This window comes from Rhinolophus sinicus, chromosome 5 (genome assembly GCF_057876585.1).
Source record: "Rhinolophus sinicus isolate RSI-liver-muscle chromosome 5, RSI-T2T, whole genome shotgun sequence".
Classification (NCBI taxonomy): Eukaryota; Metazoa; Chordata; class Mammalia; order Chiroptera; family Rhinolophidae; genus Rhinolophus; species Rhinolophus sinicus.
Window position 1 is genome coordinate 81,362,641 of NC_142505.1, and position 12,116 is coordinate 81,374,756.

General features: G+C 41.8%; 1 long non-coding RNA gene and 1 other non-coding gene across 3 annotated transcripts; both read left to right on the forward strand.

The window, feature by feature from the left end:
- Positions 1–1,599: 1,599 nt before the first annotated feature.
- On the forward strand, positions 1,600–9,724 carry LOC109451791 (uncharacterized). 2 transcript variants are annotated; one of them, XR_012489792.2, is made up of 5 exons: positions 1,601–1,711; positions 2,935–2,972; positions 4,244–4,323; positions 5,108–5,190; positions 9,194–9,724. It is a non-coding gene; the product is annotated as an uncharacterized LOC109451791 (long non-coding RNA). The 2 variants fall into 2 exon arrangements; XR_002138030.3 differs by lacking the exon at positions 2,935–2,972 and having other exon boundaries at positions 1,600–1,711.
- Positions 4,836–5,036, forward strand: LOC141567428 (small nucleolar RNA SNORA74). Its single transcript, XR_012490008.1, has one exon. It is a non-coding gene; the product is annotated as a small nucleolar RNA SNORA74 (small nucleolar RNA).
- Positions 9,725–12,116: the final 2,392 nt, after the last annotated feature.

Genomic DNA, 12,116 nt, shown 5'->3' on the forward strand with positions numbered 1-12,116 from the left:
ATGGCCCATCACTCAGCCTTACTCATAATGGCTGGCCTTCCCTCCATACAAACCCTGCCTTCTACCTGAACTAATCTGTGAATCCAGTTGTCACCAGGTCATTGGTCCCTCTCTCCCCAAAGGCCTTAGTATCTTCCTAGCCCCAATTACTTCCTGTCTCTTCTTGGAAAGCACACATACACATGTTCACACAAACCTCATCTTTTCATGAATCCTCAGGGTAGCTCTGCCTTCTCCATTTTGTGTGTTTGGAAGGAAAGAAAACAAAATATATGAGATGCTAATGTAATTTTTCCTTTAGCAGAGCTCCGCAGGACAATTACCCACCCAATCTAGCCGGTTTTATAGCTCTCATAACCCTCTTTTATGAACACACTGTGACAGTTGGATGAGAGCATTGATTATGGCAGCAGTCCTCAGCCACATTCCTATTTAACTGCAAAGCAGAGCTCCTGCCTACCAGGCCAGCGCTGCTCATGTGACTTTTTAAATTACTGTATTTATGTAAGCCTTTTTCAGACCAGAATCTGTGTCTGATTCCATCAAAACCGGAGAGGATTTGTGCTTGCTACTTCTCTAGTGGCGCTCTGGCCTTATTGCCTAGGGTCTCTTGCTGGAATCAATTTAGGGCTCTGGGCTTTCTCGGCAAAAGCCTGGGAGGGTTGGGTGCACAGGAAGCACATTTTTTTTTCATTATGAAAAAGCTGAGGAAAGATAATAAAACATGTTGGTAGATGCCAAGAGCAGTGGATGATTCCCAGGTGCTCACCTGGCAAATAGATCAGCAGAGCCGGCAGAATGCTGGGGAAGCTAGGAAGGGAGGGGCTCTAGAATTTGGGGAACAGATTTAGGAATTACTGCTACTGAGCCTCGCCCCTTTGGGCCCCAGCTTTACCAGCTGTTCAGCAGGACAGAATCATACTGAATTCAGCTAGAAGGGAAAGGAAGTTTTAGTGTTCAAAAGAAATGCTAGTAACCTGGTGGGCAATCTGTCCAGATCAAGGATGTGGCTTCTTTGGCTGATTCTGCCACAGGTGCAAGTCTGTCAGAATGAGCCTGTGTTCTTTAGCTGCTGCAGCTCAGCTAAGGACCCCAATGCAGGCATTAGTGATGTGGTCCCACAGGGTTAGGCTGTAGGAGTGACCGGTATAATGAACCCGAAAACCTCCTGGAGAGAACCTGCATACCAAGGTGACCTCTGTGGATGAGCCATCCACAAGCAGAGTCAGAGCGCTGCTGGAGAAAGCCAGAAAGAGGATCTACTTGGGAGGTGGAAAAAGCGTGGGCTGAGCCTGAAGGAACCGAAAGGCGTCACACGTGTAAGAGGAACTGGTGTCCCAGAGGCGCACGGTGTGGGCAGGCAGGAAGCACGGCCGCACTAGGACATACCAGGTTTTCTCTTTAACAACTCCAAACCCAGCGCCTCTTCCATCCGTAAGTAACAAAGGGAATGGGAGTCAAATAAATGTAGCCCTTGTTCAGATTCCTACCCTTTTCCTTCTGGGTCCACCTACTGTTAGGAGTACGCTCACCTGTGCCAACTCGCATATTTCCAACTGGGCCTTCCCTGGGCGGGGCTCCGGGGCCCCGCCCACCAAGGCCCCGCCCAGTAGCCGCCCCGGGGCGGGGCTCCTCTCGGTTCCCGGCTGTCCTTTCTCATGCGGCCTCTGCCGGGGTTGGAGTACCCCTGCGGAGTTCCGGACACGTGCAGGTGAGTAGGGGCCAAGTGGGGAGAAACCTTGGAGGTTTACAAACCCGGGACTAGAGGCAGTTATAGGGAGGCTTCTTCCGTGGCACGGGACGAAATTGGGGCTCGTTTCCTCGTGACCCCGGGTTTGGAGGGCGTCTTGAAGAGACACTGGGAGATCGTAGCCCTACAGTCGCCCCCTGATTTCTCCCATCCCTTTTGTCCCTGAAGGGTCACCTAGAACTGGTCAAGGAGAGCCTCGCCCCCCAGGCACGAGGGCCAGGGACTTTGGAAGCGTTGTGAGGAACACGTGTCCGGTGGAGCTCGGTTGGTTCCTTCAACCCAAGTCGCTAAAAGGGGCAGGCTATTTTTAGATTCGTTTTTAGACCTGGACAGTGAGCCCACTCTGGTATCCTTTTCCTCTAAATTGTTTGAAGGCGGTCAGGAGTGAAATTAGATGGTGGCTGGGAAAAGATGTGGTCTCAGATACCCTAACCTTGTATAAAATAAGGTAAATTATAAGGGTGAGTGGGTAGGAATGTTTATTAATATTTTTGCAAACATTTTGGTTATTGCTTTCAACCAGTAGTTGAGGTCTTTGGCAGAATGGCAACCTGTGTCCAGTTCCTTTCACATCCATTACTGCATCCAATTATTTTTCTAAAGCTATGCTTTTCTAGTTCTTACAGAAGTCCTATATTGCAGGCCCTCCTCAACCTAGTTTTAACCAATCTTTCCAATGTTCACTGCCCGTTGCTCTCCCAGGGTAACTTGTCCCTTCTACCCACTCGTGTCCATCATCTGCTTGCCTGGAATGTAGCTCCTGATAATAGCAAGTGTTTACTGAGTGCCCAGATATTATCCTATGGGCGTAATTTATTTTCCATTTAAGCCTCCCAACCACCTTGTGTAGAGTACTATTGATAACATTCCCATTTTACAAATGAGCCTGAGATACAGAGAGGTTAAGTTACTTGTCTGCTGTTACTTGGCGGTTATGTGATAGAGCCAGGCTCCCTGATACTTGTTGGCTAGACCATTTACTTGCTCCTGTTGAACTGCTGTGGGACATAAGTAACAAATAACGTGTGAAAATAAAGCTAACCAAAGGAAAGCTATTTTATTTCCTGCTGTTGTTTCTGTGGCTCCGGCCTCACTGTTACAGGGTTTTGAGGGCAGGGGTCTTGAACTGCACATGGTATTCACTAACTGTTGGCTGACTTTAACCTGGTGTGCTTTGATTGCAGAGGGGCCAGTTGTGGATTTTGGACAGATGTAGTGCCAGGTGAGTGCAGTGCCATTTGCCTACCTTTGGCCCCAGCTGTAGGCAGCTGCCTAGGTTGCCTTGTACCTAGGCAAGTGTTACACTGCTGGGAGAACAGCAGCAGAAAGCTGGTTGGCATTCTGGGCCTAGTTCATGCCATCTCTGTTGTTAACTATACCAGGATGCCAGCATAGTTGCTTATCCATTAAGGTTAAATCTGCAAGAGCACAACTTTGCAGGGAGAAACCTAAAAATACAGACATTTCTGAGTGGTTTGGTCCAACAGGTTTGGCTAGTATGAAGTTACTTGAATTACACCTCAGAAGTAATCAAGCCATGGAGGAATGTATACGTAGGGAAGAAAAGGCTTTCATTTTTTGAGTGCCTTCCAAGTATTCAAAAGGGGCCTTATACAGAGAGGAAGTAGATGGGATTTTTGCTCATTTTCACTGAAATCAGTTCATGGGTCCCACTCCCTTATACAAAGCTAGTCAGGTTGATTCCTTTGTAGAGGGGTTTCATAGCTGTAGTTATATCTATACAAATGTCTTACAGGGAAGTGTTGATATGAATTTTCTTTAAAATTGTAGGCTATTCTTTAGTTCATTAATAAAATATAAAAATAGTAATTGATGGGCTCTACACGTTTACTAGGCCTAGCTACAGCCATACTCATTTCTGCTTTAGGCTGACAGAATATTTGTGTTGCTTTCTTACTGATTTTCAGGAGTGAACAGAGTTGTTGCCCCTTTGGAGCAGTAAATCTTGAGCCCTCTTTGTAAGTGATTTTGTTTTGGAATGCTAATTTTCTGAGAAGAGATGCTTCTCAGTTTTAGGCAAACACTAATCACTCAGGGTGATGCTGGAGATTGTCCAATAGGGCTGACTTAGTTGCTGCTTCTGTGAAAAGTGACATCCTGGTTTCCATAGGAGGAACTGATAAGGATGTTGGGAGGCCAGGGAGTTATTTATCAAAGCTAGTTTTGTTCTATCAATTTGCTTTTCCTTAAAAGGATTTGTGTGAATATCTCAGATGTTCATTGTGAGTATAGCCTTTTACATATGGGGTCTTAAGACTAGTGGTATCTTGAGGGCTTGGGGGATGGTTAGCTTTAATGGTAATCATAGGCTAGAAAAAGGCAAATGGGAAATAAAATAATTCCTGAGGATGTAAAAAATATGGTAAATTATAAATGGCAGGCAGCATTCTGCTTCCACCTCTACAGAAAAGCAGCCTTAGGAGCTGCTGTTTTAGTCTGGGGTATTAAACAGTAAAATCTTTTTCTTTTTAGGATGACTTGAAAGTAGGGCATCCTTGGCCCTCCTGAAGAGAAAATTAGTGGCAGGTGTACAGTCTGTATGGAGTTTTCAGGTAAATGTCTCTATTCATTCCAACATTGAATATGTGCCAGTCATAGAGTCTGTTAGTTGGTGTCCATCAGGAAACAACTGGGAGGCAAAATAACCTATATTTGTCCCCAACAAATTCAGCCTGTCAGTGAAAGGCTGAGTAGGATTTTGATGTTTATAGTCTGAAGGCATTAGGATCTTTGAGATTATCTGTATCATTCCATCTGAGGAATTTGTAGGGAGATTGTAAGTTTCGTGAGGGAAAGGATAGGGTATTTTGCCTTGTTCACCGCTAGATCCAAGCACAGTACCCAGTACCTGGCCGGAACTCCCCGAATGTTGGATAAAATGACTGAAGGCATGTATGGAAAAGGGATTCTTGTTTTCCTGTATGTTTAAAGGCTTTGGCAACAGGGTCTGCAATCAGTGCTTGTTTTGCAGTCAACCTTTAATTCATGAGGATACCTGTATCCATGTCTTCTACCTGGGATGCCTGGGTATCTGAAACAAATAAAGCTATTTTACTAGGAATCATCCAGCAGTTGTCAGCTATCCAGGCTAGTGTGATGCCTCGGATGGTGTTACACTGTTGGAAGAGCAATTGCTGCCTTTATTAAGGTCTGGATCCAAGCACTGTTTTGGTGTTGTGTCCAAGTGCCTTTGGGCAGCGTTTTGCATCTCTGAGAGTGGAATAACTTCTCCTGTGGAGTTGGTCCTAGTCTGGGTGCAAACAATTTTTTTTCTTTTAGAAAAGGACCCTGTTAGAGACAACCTGTCATGTCATTCCTTTCCTCTTTGAATCCTAGATGCCTTCACCTGAATGAGAAGCCTGCCTCCATCATGACCTCATGTCTTACAGCCAGCCCTGTGTGACACCAAGATAACTAGTGTATGTAGTCCTTTTGTCATGTAGGTCCTAATTAATTTGCTCCAGCTCAGATGGGTGGTGTGAAATAATAGAGGAAAATAAATTGGTCTCTGCCCCTGGTTTCTGGCACAGAGCTCCTAAAACTTGTAATTTCCTAAATTGTAAGAGCGCTTGGAGCATCTTTTGTTTTAATACTCACTTTTTGACTCTAGTTCCAGACCATAGCTCCTAAATCCTGTGAAATTTCCGGGGTGATAGGAATGTCTTTTGTTCTAGTGGGGGTTTGTCACCAGAAAGACCAAACAATGATTAGAAACTTGGAATTTTCAGCCTCAGCTCACATTCTCCAGAGGGGGGTGAGGGGCTAGAATTGGAGTTAATAATTGATCATGCCTATATGTTGAAGCCTCCATAAAAATCCCAATAGCATGGGGTTCAGAGAACTTTCAGGGTGGTGAACACATGGAGGTGCTGGGTGAGTGATGCTCCTGGAGAGGGCATGAGAGCTTGGTACCCCTTCACTTGTACCCTGTCCTATGCATCTCTTCCATTTGGATGTTCATCTGTATCCTTTATCACATCCTTTTAGAATAAACTGGTAAACAATAATATTTTCCCCCTGAGCTCTGAGCTACTCTAGCAAATTAGTTGAGCCGAAGTAGAAGATTGTGGGAACCTCAGATTTTTAGCCTATCAGTCAGAAGCATGGGTGATAACCTGATCTTGTGATTTGGAGGTAGGGTGGGCAGTCTTGTGGGATGTAACCTTAACCTGTGGGATCTGATGCTGTCTCCAGGTGTAGATAGTGTCAGAATTGAGTTAAATTTTAGGACACTCAGCTAGTGACACAGATGTGCTTGGTGTGGGGAAGAAACCCAGACATTTGGTGTCAGAAATGGTGGTAGTAGTGTGAGAGCAAAGGGAAAACATAGAAGAGAGGTATTCTTTACAGGTAGAAAACTTAAAATTGTAAAAATTTAAGTCCAAGACTTAAACTAAGCCCTCATTTCCTAGGGCTCTGCTGTACAATACATGTGGCTGTTTAAATTGACAAAAATTAAATCAGTTTCTCCATCTCAGGATTTAGTAACTACTATCATGTTTCCCCAAAAATAAGACCAAGCGGACAGTCAGCTCTAATGCGTCTTTTGGAGCAAACATTAATATAAGACCCAGTATTATATCATATTATTATATAACACATTATTATATATTTATTATATTATGAAGACCCGGTCTTATAGTAAAATAAGACTGGGTCTTATATTAATGTTTGCTCGAAAAGACTCATTAGAGCTGATTGTCCAGCTAGATCTTATTTTCGGGAAAAATATGACATATTGGACAGCCCAGAGAACATTTCCACCAATGTAGAAAGTTTTATTATACACTGCTATTCTAGAGCAGGGGTTGGCAAACTTCCTATAAAGGGTCAGGTAATATTTTAGGCTTGTGCATCATGTGGTCTCTTGCAACTATTCAGCTCTGCAATTGCAGTGTAAAGGCAGTCTTAGACAATTGGCAACAAGTGAGCATTACTGTGTTCCAATAAAACTTTATTTATGGACACTGAAATTAGAATTCATAAAATTGTCAGTGTCACAACAAAAATTTTTCCCTCAACCATTCTAAGCTCGGGGGCCTTTGGAAAACAGATGGCAGGCTTCTGGCCTGCAGTCTATAGTTTACCAAATTCTGTTCTAGAGAATGGAATTCAGGCCTTGACAGTTGACAGCTCATTTGTGACAGATTCAGGGCCAGTACCAACATGGGAAAAAGTCCATGTTATCAATACCCTTCTCTTATAGCAAACCTTTACCATATAGCCTTAAACGCTTCATCTCTTAGAGGATGAGGGTGACTTTAGTAAATTATTCAGTAGTAGAATAGTCCTTATTTCTTGTGTTTGGGATTTATGTATACTTTATGCATGAGCTACTTTGATCATAGTGATTCTCTTTTAAGGTACACCTAAGGAAGAGGTTATAAGAAAGAATAGCAGTCTTCAATTCCAGCAGAGCCTAATCACAGCCTCAGCCCTAGGCAGTGAAATAGAAATGGCTACTAAGAAAAGGGGAATATTAAATATCATGAATAGCCAGGGTTTAAATATGAGATCTCAAGTTCCTCTGAGCATACTGATTGCCTTCCTGACCATGGTAACGCTACCCAGGTGCAGAGAGGCCCCTAGGTTGCTACTTGAAAAGGGATAATTCATTTGGTATTTGTGCCTGTATTTAATACCCTAAGAGGTTTCAATGGCTTAATCATGCACATTAAAATAATTTCACGGGATTTCCTACTTGATAAGTGAAGTTAATTAGTCACCTACTACTCCCTGTTGACTTGATTTTTTTTATTTCCTGGTGAGTCTTAGGAAGAAGATGAAGTGTAAAACATTTCAAAGATTTTTATTCATTCCTTCTCTTTATCATCCTTTTGCAAAGGAAACTGAAATTGTACTGGCAGGGTTACTGGTCTGTAAATATCCAAGTGCCTCTCTTTATTGCTCTGATCAAGTCTCAGGCCCCAGTCCTGTATAAGAGGAAAAACTAAAGCAGGGTGAGTAGGGGGCCCTAAGTACTGAGTGCTATCCCGTCGCCTGTTTCCCTCTCAGGGTTGAAAGAAACTACTGTCAATAGACTTGCATTGAACATTTGGATCACGTCTCAAATTTTAATTGGGAAAACAAAACCCCAGAAGAATAAATTCTGCATGCCCCAAAGGGATACTAATAGGAAGCTCAGTGCCTAGGAATTCACACAAAAGAAAACAACATGGTAAGAGCAATTAATTAAGAACTTTAAAAAGTGACAATGACTCCTGTTAATCTTTTTCCTTAATTGGGGCTTTATGAACAGCTCCAGTTAATGAGCCTGTCAATATTCTCTTGGAAAAGAATTTCACTGAATTAACAAATCAACTGTAATACTTAGAATGTCTGCTTAAAAACATTTCTCTTTAGTACTATTTTAGAACACTTAATGAGCCAATTTGCTGGGTCATATATTTGTTAATTTAGTATCTTAAGGCCAGGGTTAAAGGAGCCCCTGTTACTTTAGCCCTCCCTGTTGTCCAGTAAAGGCCTTTTGGGGTGTGAGGATGTTCTGTACTGCTTGTTTGGGTGACTTAACTACTCCCCTGGGAAGGGGTGATAAAATGGACCTTGAAATTTATTTTATTTTAGAATAGTTGTAGGTTTACAGAAAAGTTGTGAAGATAGTACAAACAAGTCCCATGTCCCCCACACCTAATAACATCTTACATTAGTATAGTATGTTTGTCATAATTAATGGGCTAATATTGATACATTATTATTAACTAAAGTCCATACTGTATTCAGATTTCTGTAGTTTTTATCTAATGTCCTCTATCTGTTCCAGGATCCCACTGAGGATGTTACATTTACTCATCATGTCTCCTTAGGCTCCTCTTGGCTATGACAACTTCTTAGACTTTCCTTGTTTTTGATGACCTTGAGTTTTGTGTCAGGTATTTTATAAAAAGTCCCTCAGTTAGGATTGAGTTTTTCTCATGATTAGGCTGGGCTTAAGGGATTTTGAGAGGAAGACTACAGAGATAAAGTACCATTCACATCACATACCAAGAATACATGCTAACAACATGATTTATTACTGTTGATGTTAGACTTGCTCACCTGGCTGAGGTCTTGCCAGGTTTCTCCACTGTAAAGTTACTCCGCTCCACCCAATACTGTACACTTTGCAATGAAGTCACTATTGCAAAGTTACTTGGAATTTTTCAGAAAGAAATTGGTCTTTTCTCCCTGTTTATCCAATTTATACTACTATGGAGTCATGGATATTTATACTTTGGGAAATAATTTGATAATACTTCATTTTGTTCAAAGCGTTCCATCTCTAGCCATTGGCAGCTCTTTCAGTTGGCTCTGTGTCTCTTCAATATGTCCCCATTATTGCAGGGTTGTGTTTAAGCATGTCTCACTTTATGGCACTATAAGATGCTCCGGGCTCATTTTGTATCTTTTTTTTTTTTTTTTCAGGAGCCAATGTGAGGATATGTATTCATTCATTCACCAGTATTTATAAAGTGACTACTAAATGCCAAGCACTGTGGTAGACAGAATGAAGCAGTGAAGGAGTGGAGCACAGACCCTGCTTCATGGGAGTCATGAGTTCACACCAGTGTTTAGACCCGCAGCAGCAACATCACCAGGGAACTTGTCAGGAAGACAGCTTCTCAAGCCCCATCTAAAGGTGAGGACCAGCCATCTATGTAGCCGCAAGCCCTTCAGGTAATTTTGATGCACAGTAAAGCTTGAGAACTGATTTAGAGGAAGGAAAATTTCACTGTGAGCTGCAATTTCATGGAAGAGGAAGAATTTGAATAATATCAAAGCTCACACCTGGGACGGCATGTGAGCAATAGATGGTCATCTAAATACCACCTTGCTGATTTCTTGGTTTAAAAAAAAATTCATGCTGTATTTTCCCTTCAAAGATTCACAGCCACCTCTGAGCAAATAAAATTACTGAATTTTTCAGACACTTACAAATAAATGTCTACGTCCTTTTCTGTTGTCTCCATTCTTGTCAGACATTGGGTGTTATATCTTGAGCACTGTCCCAGATCTAGCAACAGTTTTGAGATTACGAGAGAGATTCTGGAAGCACACCCCAATCCCATCCGCCTCCCACTGTCTGACCTCCGCCAAGGTGACGCAGAAGTCATTTAGTATCTTCAACCTGTCCCAATCTCTGAGTCAACCATTTAGCCAAGGAGCCCTGGTTTCTTTATTATTTAATGGTATTAAGGAACCAAGATCTGGGTGTTAGATGTGCTCTTGATACTGAGATGTTGCTTCTATCCCTGTGAGCTGATAAAACAATGAAATACGTGTGCCAACCAGGATCCATAGTTCAGTGCCCTCTATATTCAATTAACGTTTTATTTTTAATATTCTCAACACATTTTATCCTATGGTCTTTGTTTATTCTATTTCATCCAGAAGAGTGGTTGAGCCTATAGTCTTTTATAGCAGATGTTGCAGTCCCCAGATGACTGATTATTTTTACCTGATGAGCTCACAGTAGAGGATGGGAATTTTGTGTCAGCTGTTGATAAGAGGGAGGAGCCCAGCCCAGGCCTGAGTTGAAGGAGAGTGGAGGTACCCTCAAGGCACAGAACCTCTGAGGTAGAATCTGGGCTTCACCAGAGTGGCAGATGATAGAATTCCTATCCTTCCCTTCAGTTGTAACTCTCTTGAGGAGAACTCCAGGGCTTAGGTAAGCTTATAATATGCTGGCCACCCTAGCCAGTGATGGTTTGGATATGAGGCAGTGAACAGGAGGGGAAAGGGACAAAATAGAAAAGTTCTATTCCAGCTTATATTACTGCTACTCCTATGGCACTCTACCCTTTTCTACACTGGGTTTCCATTTCTTGCCCCTGTATAGTAAAACCCAGTCATGATCTGTTCCTCCGGGGGGCAGTGGGGAAACCTCATATTTATCAATCCCTAACCTCCATGGGTGAGTGAGAGACAGTAACCTGTGCGAATTACCCATCTTGTCAAAAGACTGGTCATTTAACTCATACCCTTTTTACGGCTTTTATTAGCTGAACTCTATGCTAGATATTGGGGATAAGTGATAAACAAGACACAGTCCTTGCTCACCTTAACATGGCCAGTCAGTTCTTGCAGTGTCTATCCTTACCTCTCCCACATTACTTATCTTTACCATCCTCAGATCCCCTTCTAGCCAAACTGTTTTATTTCAGTCTTTGATAAGACTTTTGCTACCTTCTCTGCACATGCTGTTACCCTGTCTGGTTCCATCATCCTTCTCCACTTTGTGTACTTTGAGATCTTAGTTCACACTGCACTTCTGCAGAGAAGCCGCCTTCCCTGACTGGGCACCCAGTATGTGTGTCCTTGCACCATGGTTTAACACAGCCAGCCAGTAAGATTCCATGTAAGATTCCTTTGAAAAGATATTCACCAGCTTTTAAAGGTTTACCTCCCTCCCATATAGCCACGGAGCATCAATTCTACTGACAACTAAAGAGCCCCAGCTGGTAAATATTATTAGGTTGGTACACAAGTAATTGTGGTTTAAAAGGTTAAAAATAATTGCAAAAACCACAATTGCACCAACCTAATAATATCTATGTGTCATAATGCACCCAAAATAGAGTAAGGCCATAGGCATAGCTTGCTTTTCAATAACCCCAGTAAGAGTAATGAGAGTGCTGGTTCTGTTCTTTTTTAAAAATTTGAAACAGAAAAATGATGGAAACAAAGGTGTCAGATTTCTAAATCATTGGCTAGAGGACCCTAAAAATACAACATACTGCACAACTATTTGAGAATAAATTTAACTTCAAAAAGTAATAGATGAAAATAATGGATTTTCAGAGAGGACTTGTTAAAATTTGAGACATCTGTTAACTAAAATATATATGTGGGCTTTGGTTACTTTTTTTGGTAATCTATAAATGTCTTTATAGTTAAGGAAATTTGTGAAACATCTTTGTGTGTAAATTATAACTTGCAGAATCTTAACTAGCGGTCATTGCACTGACAAGTAGATGCCAGGATAAAACTTACAACCAAATTTAAATGGAGAATTTTAACATGTTCACTCCGGGCTTTACAAAAATGAATAATCTTTGAATTTATGTTTTGTTATTTTAGGATAAATATACTGCAGGATGAATGTGGCAGTGTAGAATATTGACATTTATTATATGTTGACCATGTTCCAGAACTGCTAACTTCATTCTACACATCTCTTAATCCTCTCAACTGTCCTACTGGGTATATGTTATTTGCCCAAAGTCACACAGTTAATGGGTCCAGGTGCTACTGTGATGTTCAATAACTGGAGAAGGGGAAAAAAGAAAAAGCTTTGTTCAAATGTACTATAAAAGGCAATTAGGCAAGATAAGAAAATAAATGTATA